We start from the raw sequence: 14336 nt of genomic DNA, 5'->3' as shown, positions 1-14336 counted from the left end.
AAATGAAAGGAGAGAGGAGGTAAACATTATTTTTAAGGGCATCCTAATGTACATGCATATGTATTTAAAGAAAAGTAGTTTGATCATGAAGAGGAAAAGGGATCGAAGGAGGAGCCATAAAAATAAAAATTTAATCATATCATTTATCATCCATCCAACTCTATTCTAATTACATCATTAGTGAAGTTATGAATTTTTAAGATGGCCTAGATGAAAAAGGATGGAAAAGACCTCTCAAGGAAAGAATGAAGTGGGGAACACAACTTGAAAAGGGATTCGGACGGAGGACTCCACAAAATCCATGAATATTTGCCAGATTTGAAGCCGTTGGACTTTGCTGAGTGGGACACTTTGGACAGGGAGACTAACTGGACATCTCACCCAAACGTGGACTCCCTTAAGGTCGCCATTATGAAGGAGTGGCACAACTTGTCCGAGAAGTGTATCATCAACTCCTGCAATGCTTTCCACCCCCGTGTGGAGCCTGTGATTGCTGCTGAGGGCAATATTGAGGGGATATTGAGTGGACATGTTCACAAATGTCGTGTCTCAAAGTTTTGTAAAAAAAAATTCAAAATTATTGTCATTTCTCTCAAATCAGTCATTGAGTCCACGTTTTGCTTCCGAACCCTGTAGATCTCCTCCATATATATGGCACATCAACACAAAAGTAAGCTAGAACGGTTTTTATCAAAATTGAATCTGGATTTGCATTCATGTGTGAGTTAACTCTCGCATCATCTTAAGCATCGAATTAACTCGATTTTCCTTTTGTTATATTTCATGTTATACAAAATTCAAGAATCACATATTAACCTAGGGAAATATTTATAGATACTCTTTGGTAAACAAAGTATGAACATTTTATATAGACATACATAAGAAATTAGAGCCCTGTAATTAATGTTGGATCGGCCATAAAAAAAAACTAAAAGGGCTGTAGTTCTATCACTCCAGTCCTAATTAAATTTTTTTATACTAGGATCGGTACTTATTGGTATTTTATGGAAACTACAGGAGCTGAAATGACGTAGTTTCTAATAACGACGTCCTTTGAGTCGCTGAAATGTCATTTTAATTCTTTATCTTTTTCAAAGAGGATAGATATCAGAAGTTAAAAGTAGGTGATGCGTGACTAAACATATTAGTAGACGTTCTAGCTGTCATTCATAACTTTTCTTAGTTTTTATATTCTTCAATACTAGCTATAAGGAAAGACAATTAAAAAAAAGCTAGAACCGTAGGACTGAAAGACCCATGTATCCGTCCTTAGGACAGTTGAATGCTAAAAAAGGTATGATTGATAAAAAAAAGACTAAAAGGGGGGAGAAAAGACTGATTAGGTAATTAGTCCTAAGACTGATCCAACACTAATTGTAATTGAAAAAACAGTTGGTTTAGTAATAAAACGAAATCGAAAACGCAATAGTATGTACATCAGACCTCTTCAAATATTAACTTTTTTCCCAAACCTTTTAATATTTGACTTTTTCCAATTCTCTAAAGTCTATAGAAACTACAAATACTAGTCATTTGGATTTTGAACCGCAGCTATGCCTGCCGTATGTGCCTTGAAAATTTATTGTAGGTGGTACTAAAAAAAAGAAAACAAAACGTGATTGTTTGCATTATTTTGACTATAACTTCGCTATGGCTTTGTCGTATAGCGTTGATTTGGGTATCAAATCAAAACCAATAAACTTTTTTTTCAATTTTTAGATGTACATATATGATATTAACTCTATTTTTGTGCCCAAAAGTTAATTTTACCTCAAATATTAAAAAACTGTTTGTTTATTATATTTTATCCTCTTTCTGTTTAAGTATTCACTTAATTTATTATAATCTTGAACAATATATATGTATACATATATACAGTACAATGGAATAAAATACAAAAAAATAAATTTGTTCCTTGAACAAAGCTAATAACTCTATACTAAAAAAAATTACAATATAACATATTGTGGATCTTTTTTATTTTTGTTAAAGATTGTTTTTGTGTTTACTTAACACATATGTAACACATCTTTTTGGTAAAAGCTAAAATGTCCATCTATATTTATTAATATCTTACAAAACGAAATTACTTTTAGAAGGTCAAATATGTAATTAAGGATAATTTATATTTATAAGCAAAAAAAAAATAATAAAGATGAAAAAACCATCATTTTATTTACTTTAAACTCTTCATTTTCTTTTTATCATTTTCGACTATCATAAAGATTTTTCATTTTTCCCCTTTCTTCTTCAATTTTATAAATTAAACTATAGTATTAATATAAGTATAGCATATTATTTTATCGTTATATATATATTTTTTAAGTGGTTGAATTTCTTAGAGTTCTACAGCCACATTTTTGTATTTTTTTTTTTTGTGGAAAATCATATGAAATGATAAAAAAAAATTTCATACAGAAAAGTTATATGAATTATTATTTAATTTGAAAAATTGTCATTACCTTAAAAGAAAGAAAAATATTTATTATTAGATACATTTTCCATTCCTCTTTTAATTTTTACGTTGGTAATGAGAAGTTGCCAAACTTTGCATCTTCTGTGTAAACACATAAAGATAAATAATACACTTTTCGATATTAATATATATTTTCTGTTAGTTTTTTCAAAACGAACACAAGTATTTTTCAAAAAATAAATGAGAATGTGAATATTGGCTAAATAGCAGTGAGCGTAAAAACAATGCCTGAGATAATTTTAGAGAAAATATATTATAATTTATATATAACAATTGAATCCACTTAAGCCGGATCTCCAGTAACAAAATTTGTTATCCAAATAAATCCGCCATTTTGAATTAATTATATAAACTATTAAACAAATGATTCGTAAATTTCATACATGTCCAGTATAACCGCCTTATCCTGGTTTTACAGTATTATAAAACAAGACATTAGTGTAGTTTGGACAATATCAATAGGAGATACTCTTTTCTGTTGATCCCCCTATCATTTAGCAGACGCATTGCCTTTCTAGTTATTTATATATATTTATATTCAGTATAAAATAGTTTCCATTGTTGATATTAATCATTTTGAGGTATTGCCTTTTAATTAGATCTTGCCACGTACATGTACTTATTGTTGCAATCAAAGCTTTTATTTTGAACTTTTCCGGGTGACTTGATATCGTTGTCACTACCCAATCACCTTTTCTTATTCTTCAGTTACATTGTTGATTTATCATCTCCTACAATAATTATTTTTTGATAGAAATTGACAGTAATTATTTGTCAAACAGCACATTTGTAATTCAGATTTAATTGTGGTACATACCATTCTAGTATGTATTTGTGTTGACAAGCCACATATGTAAATAATTAAAATGATCCTTTGCCCCGAGTATGATACCCCTAAACTTTTGTTTTTGTATATTTTACATATTATCTGTTTTTATTGCCTTTATAATGATGAATAAGCATTTATAAGAGTTCTTAAATGGGCCATAAGACGTTAAATACATACATTTATTCAAGGTTTTTTTGTCTTTTTTGGAGTAAATATTGTGAATAAATATCCCATCATTAAGAAAAAAAATAAACGAAAATAATGAGGAACCTAATTAGGATACTTAGTTCCGGGATTTTACGTGACTCGTTATGGAATTAGAGGATGAAAAAAGAAATATAATTCGTAAGAAATGGATGAGCTGTTTTATACTTTGTCCATAGCAATGATTTTTCAAACTTTTTTACTTGCACCCTCTCATGGGCCCCCCTTTAGACCATTACAACTGATGCAGCCCTAGTGGGCACATCACTTTCAATGGCCTATGAGGAAGTCATTTTTCTTAAATTATTTTTCCAAAAATGATCAATTGATAAATTTAATTTTCTAAAATAGTAAGATCGAAAATCAAATACAAATTTTCAAAAAAGAAAGTCAAAAATGAGCTCTGCACAATCATATTTGTCCCTGGTCTAGCCACAATTTTAACCAAGGTTAAAATGTGTGTGTTTTTTTTTTTTGTTAAGCCAGATACTTTTCAGCCAATTTTACTCTGTCAAAACATGAACACTTAAAAATGGAGTGGCAGTTTTATAATATTGACATCAACTGCCTTTATAAAATATTTTTTTACGGCTCGAAAACATTTTTTGCTTGTTTCAAAAGTATTTATACCCCTACAAAAAGGTAAAATTAATAAAGACATTTTCTGGTTTTTTATGCTGGTGAGGGTTTGAAAAAATTTAGACTTTTATTAAGTACACGAGAGATCAAGAATTGCCCTGAACTATCTTCTGATTTAAAAAAAGTTTAATGATCCAATTTCTTGCTTCAGTCTTATTCAACATTTAACATGATCATGCCTAGGAGTACAGTGAGGACATCGGCCAAATTGTATTCAATTTCCATAATCAAGTTGACAGCTATAAAGACATCTCCATTCAGTTTCCCATCTCAAAATCCTTGCTCTAAAGCATCATCATCAAATTAAAAAGAACTGACCATGTCAAGAATTTTCCTCTACACGGAAAGAAGTCGGAGTGAGATATACAGGAAGCGGGGATCAGATTGTCGCCTACTTTAAAGCTTGATAACTTGAAGACAACATTATCAAATAAAAAACCGGTTACCAAATAGGAAAGCTATTCTCGTCAGCTGAGGATACGTAGTTCAGTTAGCATCATGCCGTCATCATATGAGGAGATAAAGAGCTATAAGTGGAACGAGGAGCTTTCGAGGTCCGCCGTAGTCATGGCATTGGTTAATAATGGAGGTGAAATCTCCAATTCAACGATTGCTTCAACCTTAGGAGTGAATTTACGGACTGTTCAGCGTATCCGTAAGAAGCTGGAGGATACCTGGGATGTTGATGCCACCATAAAGAGGGCACCCAAGGAGGAGGGACACCGACTTTGTCGACAAGGTGAAGAAGATGTTTGAGGATACCCTACCAGGTCCATGAAGGCCATGGCGAGGGATCTGGGCTGCCATGAGAAAACAATAAGGGACTGTGTATCTGAGGATTTCAGTTGCAGGAGCTACAAGATGCAGGTGGGCTAGATCTTGATCCAGAAGGCAAAGGACAACAGGCTGATGAAGTCAACAAAATTGCTCAACAAGCTCAAGCACCCAAAGCAGCCCGGGATGCTGTGGTTTTTCTCTGATGAAAATAATTTCTGTCAAGCAACAAGCAGAACAACAGAAGGATAGCCACCTGCACCAGCCATGTGAGGAAGGTAATGAAGACCAAGTTCCCTGCAACGGTCATGGTGTTCGGGGTGGTCAGAAGTGAAGGTCATATTATGCCTCCTCACATATTTGAAACGGGTCTAAAGATCAATACAGAGGTCTACCTGGATGTTATGGAGAAAATGGTTCTGCCACGGATACAAACGGTGGCCGGAGACAGGCCCTGGGTGTGGCAACAGGACTCAGCACCCTGACATGTGACCAAAATCTCCATGCAGTGGTTAACCGAGAACTGTTATGACGTCGTAACCAAGGATTTGTGGCCTCCTAACTCTCCTGACCTTAATCCTTTGGACTATTTTGTCTGGGGCTATGTCGAGAGACATACCAACAGACATCCCCATAGCACCAAGGCCAGCCTGATGGACTCCATCAAGGAGGTATTCGGCAACATGGACAATGAGATGGTCAGAAGAGCCTGCGGCCGGTTCAGAGGCCGTATTGAGGCCGTTATTGATGCCAACGGTGATTATATCGAATGAATGGCTACTCTATACCCATATGCTCGTCATAGTTTTGATTTTCAATAAAAAAGTTAAAAAATGTATATTTTGTGTTGTTTTTTGTAGAAAAATATTTTGCCGACAATTTGATCCCTGCTCCCTGTACTCTCAGAGAAATTGCCAAGAATCCAACAACAACTCTCAAATCCATCCAGTAGGGGTTGATCTATGGTTTGGCACAGGAATGGGTTCTGGGGTTATGTGCCGAGAAAGACTCTACTCCTCCAAAGTAGGCACATAAAGACCAGGCTCAAGTGTGCCAATGACCATAAAAATGATGAGCTCAACTCCTTGCGCACTTTGATGTGGTCAGATGAGACAAAGGTGGAGTTGTTTGGCCACAACCAGCATCGGTAAATTTGGCAACAGAAGGGCCAAGCCTTCAACCTCAAAAATACTATTCCATCTGTGAAACATAGTGGTGGAAGCATCATACTTTGGGCTTGTATTGCTGCCAATGGAACTTGAGAACTTCACAAAATTGATGGTACAAAAATATCTTTATAATCTTTGGAGATTGTTTCAAGAAGAGTAGAACAAAATTGATCCCAGTGTTTGCCTCAATTTGTTTAGGAATTATCAAAAACGTATTCAATATTGAAGAAAGCCAAAGGCTATGTCACAAATTAATAAGTCATTTTGCTCTTGGGCTATGAATACTTTTGAAACGTCAAAATAATATTTTGTTTATTTAGTCCAAAAAATTAAAAAATATTGTTTTGTTAAGAGTAGTTTTTGATTCACTGGAGGTATTCTAAATGAGTTCGTAGGTCCAACATGACAATATAATTATGTTATTATATATGCTTGGCATTTTTGTGAGGGTACAAACAGTTTTGGGCTCAACTGTGTATATTTTTATCTGATGTAGGATTTTTTTTAGTAAATAATCATTCTGTTAATTATTTTATTACCTTATTTTAAAAGAAATAAAAATTATCATATTATTGTCAGGAGATATAAATCATATAAAAACGGGATATATATCCACGTGAATGTCGACAATCAACAATCGAATGATAGCCCGGTGCAAAAACACTCCTAATAATAAGCTTGTACAAGAGGTGAGGGGGGTTGCGAGAAATCAGAGGATAGTTGACCAGCCCATAGGTTACCTGTTGCCATAGAAAGGATAGGCAATCTTAAATGAGGATTTCGATGTAACAAAAACTTCTATGTAATGTACATGTCTTTCGACACGAAATATCTAAATCAATTAAATAAAAAAATATCCAATTAAAATTTAAGAAAAATAAAGTTTAGATCATTGTATTTAATGTAAAATGCAAAACCAGTTCATTAGGTTGACTCCGTGGCGCAAGGCTAAGTGTTCAAATAGATATGAGTTAAATTTTTGTAGAAGGTTTTTGAACTCATTACATGATATTTAAATCTCAAATAATGTTTATCATAATGGTTATTGTACGTGTCACTTCTAACTAAAAATATGGATCAATTAAATAAACCAAACAATTTATTTTTTCTATTTTGATATAAACTTTATCATTTAAAAATGTAAAAATATGATTGGAAAATCTCCACTTGTGTTAATCATTCGAAGAAATGGTTGTTAATATATTTTTGCAAAGCTTTTAGAGTTTATTTCTTTATACTTAAAAAATATATCAAATCAGAAAAGAAAATTCCAGTTTTTCTTTTTTATGATCGCGTCGTTTGTTACCTTAAATCCAGATTAAGAAAAAAAAAATATATATATACTGTTATTACTTTCTGAAAATACTATTTTTTCATTGGATTTTGAGTTTATTGTAAAACCGGTTAATAAGCTTGACTCCGTGGCGCAACGGTAGCGCGTCTGACTCCAGATCAGAAGGCTGCGTGTTCGAATCACGTCGGGGTCAAAATTTCATTTTTTCTATTTTAATATATACTTTATCATTTAGAAATGTAAAAATATGATTGGAAAATCTCCACTTGTGTTAATCATTCGAAAAAATGGTTGTTAATATATTTTTGGAAAGCTTTTAGAGTTTATTTCTTTATACTTAAAAAATATATCAAATCAGAAAAAAAAAAAATAAATTTGAAAATAATATTTTTTCAGTTTTTCATTGTAAAACTTTTTTATGATCGCAGTCGTTTCATTACCTTAAATCCAGATTAATAAAAAAAACATAATCATTTGATACTGTTATTACTTTCTGAATAAAAAAAATATATATACATAATAATATTTTTCATTAGATTTTTAGTTCATTGTAAAACCGGTTAATAAGCTTGACTCCGTGGCGCAACGGTAGCGCGTCTGACTCCAGATCAGAAGGCTGCGTGTTCGAATCACGTCGGGGTCAGATTTCCTTTTTTATAATATTCTCGATTAAGATTTTTTTTATCATTTAGAAATCAATAAATAAGGTTGGCTAATCTCCCAAATGGTTGTTCATTTCAAAAGTCATACAGTCTGGTTATCCATTTATATTTTGTATAATGATTTAGAGATAATTTATTCATAAATATATACAAAGGATAGCAAATTTCAAATTATTTATTTCCATCTACCATAAATTTCTATGAATATGTCGTCTGAAACCAAATTTCTGGATCAGTTGAAAAAAATATTAATTGGTTAAAAAAATTAAGTTTGTAACAAAGTATTTTTTGTACATTGTAAAACCTGTTGATGAGGATGACTGTGCAACGAGGAGAGGAGATGTTTTATTTAGATATTCCTGCGTCAAGGATTTAAAAAAAAACAAAAAAAAACAACATTGTTCTGATTACCTAATGAAAAAAGTCTTGCACTCGTTTTAAGCTATATTTTCTAACACTGTAATCACACATGTATATGTTCAGTGCAAGTTTTAACAAGTATAAACATGTGTATAAGTTGCAATTTCTTCGTCTTAAATTGCTTTATATAATTATACTACCTACTTCACTAACACAAAAATACCATAAGTAATATGTTGTCAGCTGTCAATTCAATCCTCTTGCTCTTTGTTCCACATTGTGTGTTTTCATTGAGTATTTTTTCTCTTTATCAAACACCTTAGTTCTTATACAAGTATACTATAACTCCATAACAGATATAAAACGACTCATTTGTATTTGAACTAATAATTGATGAGGTGACATATTTGAACAATGAACGATACTTCCATTCAAGGTAGTTAGGCACGATGTCTTCTTCTACAGAGAATAGATCCCTAACAAAAAGGATATTTGAATGTTATAAACGGATATTAATTCAATGAAACTTTGAGTGAAGGCACAACCATATATTTGGATTTTCATCACTGGTAATCTTATTGATTTTCTATTTTGATATAATCTATATTAATAATCTATTAATAAAGTCGAATAATTTGCAATATATAGAGGCGACAAGTTATTTTTGAGGGCAGTTTGCCATTGTGAAGCAGAAGTCTTTATGAATATAGAGCAGAGGTAGAATAATTCAGCTGCTATAAAAAATAAATGGGGTAAGGATGTCCTTAGTTTGAAGAACAAGTTTTGACTAATCAACACTAACCCTACATATTATTAATTTTTAGTACCCATGAGTAGGGTACAGATTTTGGTAAAAGTTTTTGAATCTAATTACTTCAAAATGAAACAGATAGATAAACTCAACTTAATATCATAACACCATTAACTAAAATAGAATTTTCCTACATTTAGTCCATGCAAATCTGTCGTCATAATTGGAATTCCTGATCCTTACTCAAGTTTCTAATGTATCTTACATCAACAATAGTTTATTTTGTCTATGCACACAACGAGTTGTTCATTAAATTCTGATTTTTTTTTTTTATTCGAAAAGATATAATTTATTAATTATCAATAGAATTTCGATAAAAAAATAAAGACTATAATTGAATGTGTATCAGAGCTCTCTTAATCATTGATGTAGCCGTCAATATCGGGAATAATGGCTTATAGGGAGTAGTGGAAGGCCAGGCACAAGCTCCTGATATAGTTCTCTATCATGGTGTCCCACTACTGGATGATAGTGGCATTGAAAGCCTTGGTGTTTGGATTAGGGAAACTGCAGGCTTTCCCCTCCATATGCACCCAAAATGTGTGGTCGAGGGGGTTGGCATCAGGTCTGAGGAGGGGGGGGGAGAAATTGTCAAAAACTAGTTCAAAAGAACTATGCATATATATTTCGTTATATTAAAATCCTACAGTGTATTTTATTAGATACTGTATAATTATATTACTTAGTAATATTAAATGAAAACCGTAGCTAAACATGTATATTTCTATATTTTAGTCAAATTTTCTTAATAGAAATAATATAATGGCCAATATATATCGAGGTTTGATTAAAATCTTAACGCTTACTAATTCAATAATTAATGAAGGTTGAGTGATATAAATTTATTAGATGAATAAAGCCATAAATCATTAGTTACTAATTTAAACAAATCTGAACTCTCCACCTCACGTAAAACTCGAGAAAATGGCAACTGAACATGATAGACGAATTTCTATTCGCGCACAGCAAGCAGTTGTGTGTCTCCAGGACCATTGTCTACGATGACAGAAAACCCATCTCCCATAATAAATTGACAAATTATATTAAAAAGGGCATATCGGAGTCAATACTTAGGTCAAATAAAGGTTCAAAACTATAACCACATATCTTGGAAATCTTAAATTACCTCAATAAATTGAATATGATGGTTATAATTGACTCAAATATGTCTATGAAACATTGGTCTGTATTATAATATGAATAAAAAAATTAATTGAAAATTTCTCCTTTTTTTAAATTTTTATTCTGAATTGTTTATATCTTGACGCATCACATATGATATATGAATTTTTTTTAGCAGATAATGTAATATTATGTGTTACTGCATGGTACAACTCCGTTATTGTTATTTAAAAAAAATGGTAAATAGACATATGTTATAGGTAAACATTTGTTTTGAATATAATATGTAGATACTAATCTCATTTTTCTTTACTAAAACAATATATTCAAGTAGTGAGCAAGGGGGAAAAAATTAAATTGCAAAAACACATTTTTTATTATTAAAAAAATAATAAGGATTCCCTAACAAAAAGTTTGATATTAAAAGTAGTTTTGCAAAAATTTCATTTAAATTGCATTACTTAATCTTTTAACATTTTTTTAAAGATGTTATGACTTGTATTTTTGAACTATACAAAAAATGATTGAAAATAAAAGTTGTCAATAGCTCTACTTGAAAGCCTTTGTTAACAATTTGGTTTAATGAAATTTTTCATCTTAATAAATTTATTATATAAACAGTATTTGAATTAGTTGTGAAGTGACACGTCACAAATGTAGAAAAAGAAGAAGAAAGAAAAAGAAAAGGAAAAGAAGAAAAATATTTTATACGCAATTCATCTTTATGAACTGCAGGAAAAAAAAGAGATACAAAGAGTAAAAAAATTGACAATTTATTTTGTTTTTATTAGATGGGGGAAAAGTAATTTCGTATTTCCCGCCCTTTTTTTAAAATAAGTAAAACTTTTAGTTTATTAGTCACATCAGATCATAAAATAAGACGTTGTAAAGGTGTGAGTGTATACTACAAATGTTTTTCGGACAATATTGCGCTTGGACAATTCATTCGTGAATTATCCTGCGTCGAGTATAAAAGTCTTAAAGGAAGGGATATTGCCATATTTTATATTTATACTAACTCAAATGCAAAAACGCATCAAAAGCAACAAAGAAAATTATCAATGTATAGGAATCTATTTCGGTTTGTGTTGCACAACAGTGGTTTGAAAGATTTGATTTTATTCGCTCAATTCTGCCCTAGACTGTGAACAACTCAAGCATTCAAAGCTAGCCATCGAACAGAAGTGGCCACCATTGGATAATATGAGACCACAAGCCATCATCAAGAACACACCTGGTAGCACACATCATAGATTTTGCACCAGAAGCTTCTTATCCATCCATCCTACATTCCAGATCTGGAACCAAGTGACTATCTTCTATTTCTGTCTAGTGCTAAAGCGTTTGGGTGTACAAATTTGTTTTCAATAAAGGCTTATGAAAATTGGTTATCCGAGAAGAGCAGTAGGAAGTTGTATTTTCGTTGGAAAAAAGTTGTCGAACAGAACGGGGCATACTTGGCTTAAATTTGATAATATTAACATTTCTTATAAAGCATTGAAATAAAGCAAATAATTAAAAATTAATTTGTCTCCAACCCATTATTCAGTTTGGACCGTGTCAGAATAAAATTACCATTTTAATAACTAAAATTTTCCAAATTTTATACAAATTCAGAAGTGATAAATTTTCCTTGTTATTCCACATGTTCAAATTTTTCTTTGATCAAGATAAAAATTATGTAATTTTGGGGAAGGGGAGGAAGGGATACAGCTCTTCTATGCCCCCCTCCTCCTGCTGCAGGCCTCCTATGAGCTATTCTAACTAGAAACGAAAAAAAAAAATAACACAAATAATAGAAGAAAGAGAGAGAGAGAGAAAGAGTGAACAAGCGATCTTTAATTAATTCCTCCATTAAAAAAAGCTTTATTATACAAGAATTATGAAATAGGTTCCGTGAGGTCTCCACGGCCATTTTACAGAATGTACACTACCTACCTTCTCGTTTGATATACATTAACAAAGAGGGGCATGCTTGCGACCCTATAGCTGGACCATCCTTCTTTATACTTCATAATATGATTCCTAAAAATGTTCCACAAGCTGTTAACTATCCCATTTACTGGAGGCGATTCCGTCCTATGTTAGTACATGTTTCTTTGATGTGGCGACCCTGAAGTGTGATTTGGAATTTAAATACTTCATAAGAAAATATTCAACTTCTTGAGTATGCTTCTCATTTCAAAATGTAGGCCTCAAAAGTCGTGGGATTTTAATCAAACCCTATTTCTATGTTTAACATGGTATATTGAACTTTAAGTCACACGTAATAACAACATTAAAAACCAAGCTCCCAAGGAATCTAAAAATGGGTAATATTTAAGCAGAAAAGTTCATCAATTATTTTAACTTATTGATCGATTTTCAAGAAAAATAGTTCCACCTGTTTTTATGTTAACATTCCACATATGTCCACTAAGAAAAGATATAGATGAAAAAATTATTGTATTTTTGTGGTATTGTTTTTATCCAATTTGTGACGTCAGTTAACAGTAATCTTATTATTTTAGCTTGAATCCTAATCAATTATATATTTTTTTTTTTTGGCAGTGTTCGTTTGGTGATATGGCAAAGTGGTTCTGGCAATGTGTCTGGGCAAGTAATTTTTTATTTACATTTTTTTTCAGAAAATTTGTCTAAGCCTCTCTCATAGAATTATTTTATATTCATTGAACAAAAGTATAAGGAAATTTGCATAATTTGCCGACTTTTACTTTCATAAGTAGCGTACTGAATAAGATAGTTTATGCCTACATACGTGAGGATATGTAATGTAACACTTTTCGTATGGATAGAACCCAAACTTGAAGCTAAATTTAATATAATTTGATACTGTTTTAGGCACACTTTTACATGCTAATGTTAGATGATACATTCTTAATTATTATATAGGTATTCTTTGATGGTACATGAAACTTTAATAAGAGAAAGTGTGAAGTTAATAATTTTATAAATGCTTCATTGATTCTTCCCCAAAAAACTACAACCGTTGTGGGAGGTATATCAACTTTTTGATGCTTGTTCCAAATATAGACAAAAGTAAGAGACATACCCCGTACTACCTTTTTTTGACCTTTTTGTGAAATTTGGCTATTTTTGTGACCTTTAAACTGTATTTTATAAGATTACAATGTTATAAAACTGTTGGTTTAAGCATAAAAAGAGCTGAATGATCAAGACATTCGCGAGTTTCTACTTATTACATTGAAAATAGATTTAAAAAAATATGCATTCTTGGATGAAAAAGTTATTTTTGGGGTAGGGGGTAAGGTTAGGGCAGAAATTAAAAATTATTTATTCTAGAGTGCTTAAAAGATGTTATTGCATCAGGAAAGTAGGGTTAAAATTGAATTTTATTTTAACACCCCCATCATAGTCATCATATTCTTTTGTATATTTAATAGCAATAAAAATGTAGGGAAAATTAAAAATGATGATTATATTTATATTCGACGAGAAATAGACGTTCCTCACTACTTAGACACATGACTGCATTTTCAAGACAACTTTAGAAACTCACCTCTAGAATAAAACCATGTACACTCTGATTGCTACAACTTCTACAACCTGATTGCCACTCATTATAAAGAAGAAATTGTGTTGACACACCTTGTATAAGCCTATAAATATTATATAAATGAAATCCCTTAGATCTATATCTCAGTTTTTCCACTTTCATAACTCAAATATTTATATCTTTAAATTAACATAAACTAATCAAAGTACTGTCAGAGACTTTAAAACGGGACTTTTAATCTATTTTGATACAAAGTTTTTTATAGTTATGAAGATGTGCTTTTTTTTTCTTCTTCAAATACAGGGTTATCTAGAGACCAAATAGTTAATGTTGAAGCAAATAAATAAAGCATATTGTGCATGGACTTGAAATATTTTTTTATGAATTATGGAATAAAAGTTTGGATATACTTTGTATAAAATAAAGACTTAGAAGATGAGAAAATAGAGGCAATTTTTAAAAATCTAAAAATTGGTGGG

The 14336-nt window shown here is 31.4% G+C and overlaps 2 non-coding genes across 2 annotated transcripts; both read left to right on the top strand.

Moving 5' to 3' along the window:
* The first annotated feature begins 7506 nt into the window (after positions 1-7506).
* TRNAW-CCA (transfer RNA tryptophan (anticodon CCA)) lies at positions 7507-7578 on the top strand. Its single transcript has one exon. It is a non-coding gene; the product is annotated as a tRNA-Trp (tRNA).
* Positions 7579-7956: 378 nt separating this feature from the next.
* TRNAW-CCA (transfer RNA tryptophan (anticodon CCA)) lies at positions 7957-8028 on the top strand. The gene has a single exon. It is a non-coding gene; the product is annotated as a tRNA-Trp (tRNA).
* Positions 8029-14336: the final 6308 nt, after the last annotated feature.

Source organism: Lepeophtheirus salmonis, chromosome 7 (assembly GCF_016086655.4).
Source record: "Lepeophtheirus salmonis chromosome 7, UVic_Lsal_1.4, whole genome shotgun sequence".
Lineage (NCBI taxonomy): Eukaryota > Metazoa > Arthropoda > Copepoda > Siphonostomatoida > Caligidae > Lepeophtheirus > Lepeophtheirus salmonis.
Note: the sequence above shows the minus strand (reverse complement) of the source record. Positions and strands in the feature narration are given on the sequence as shown.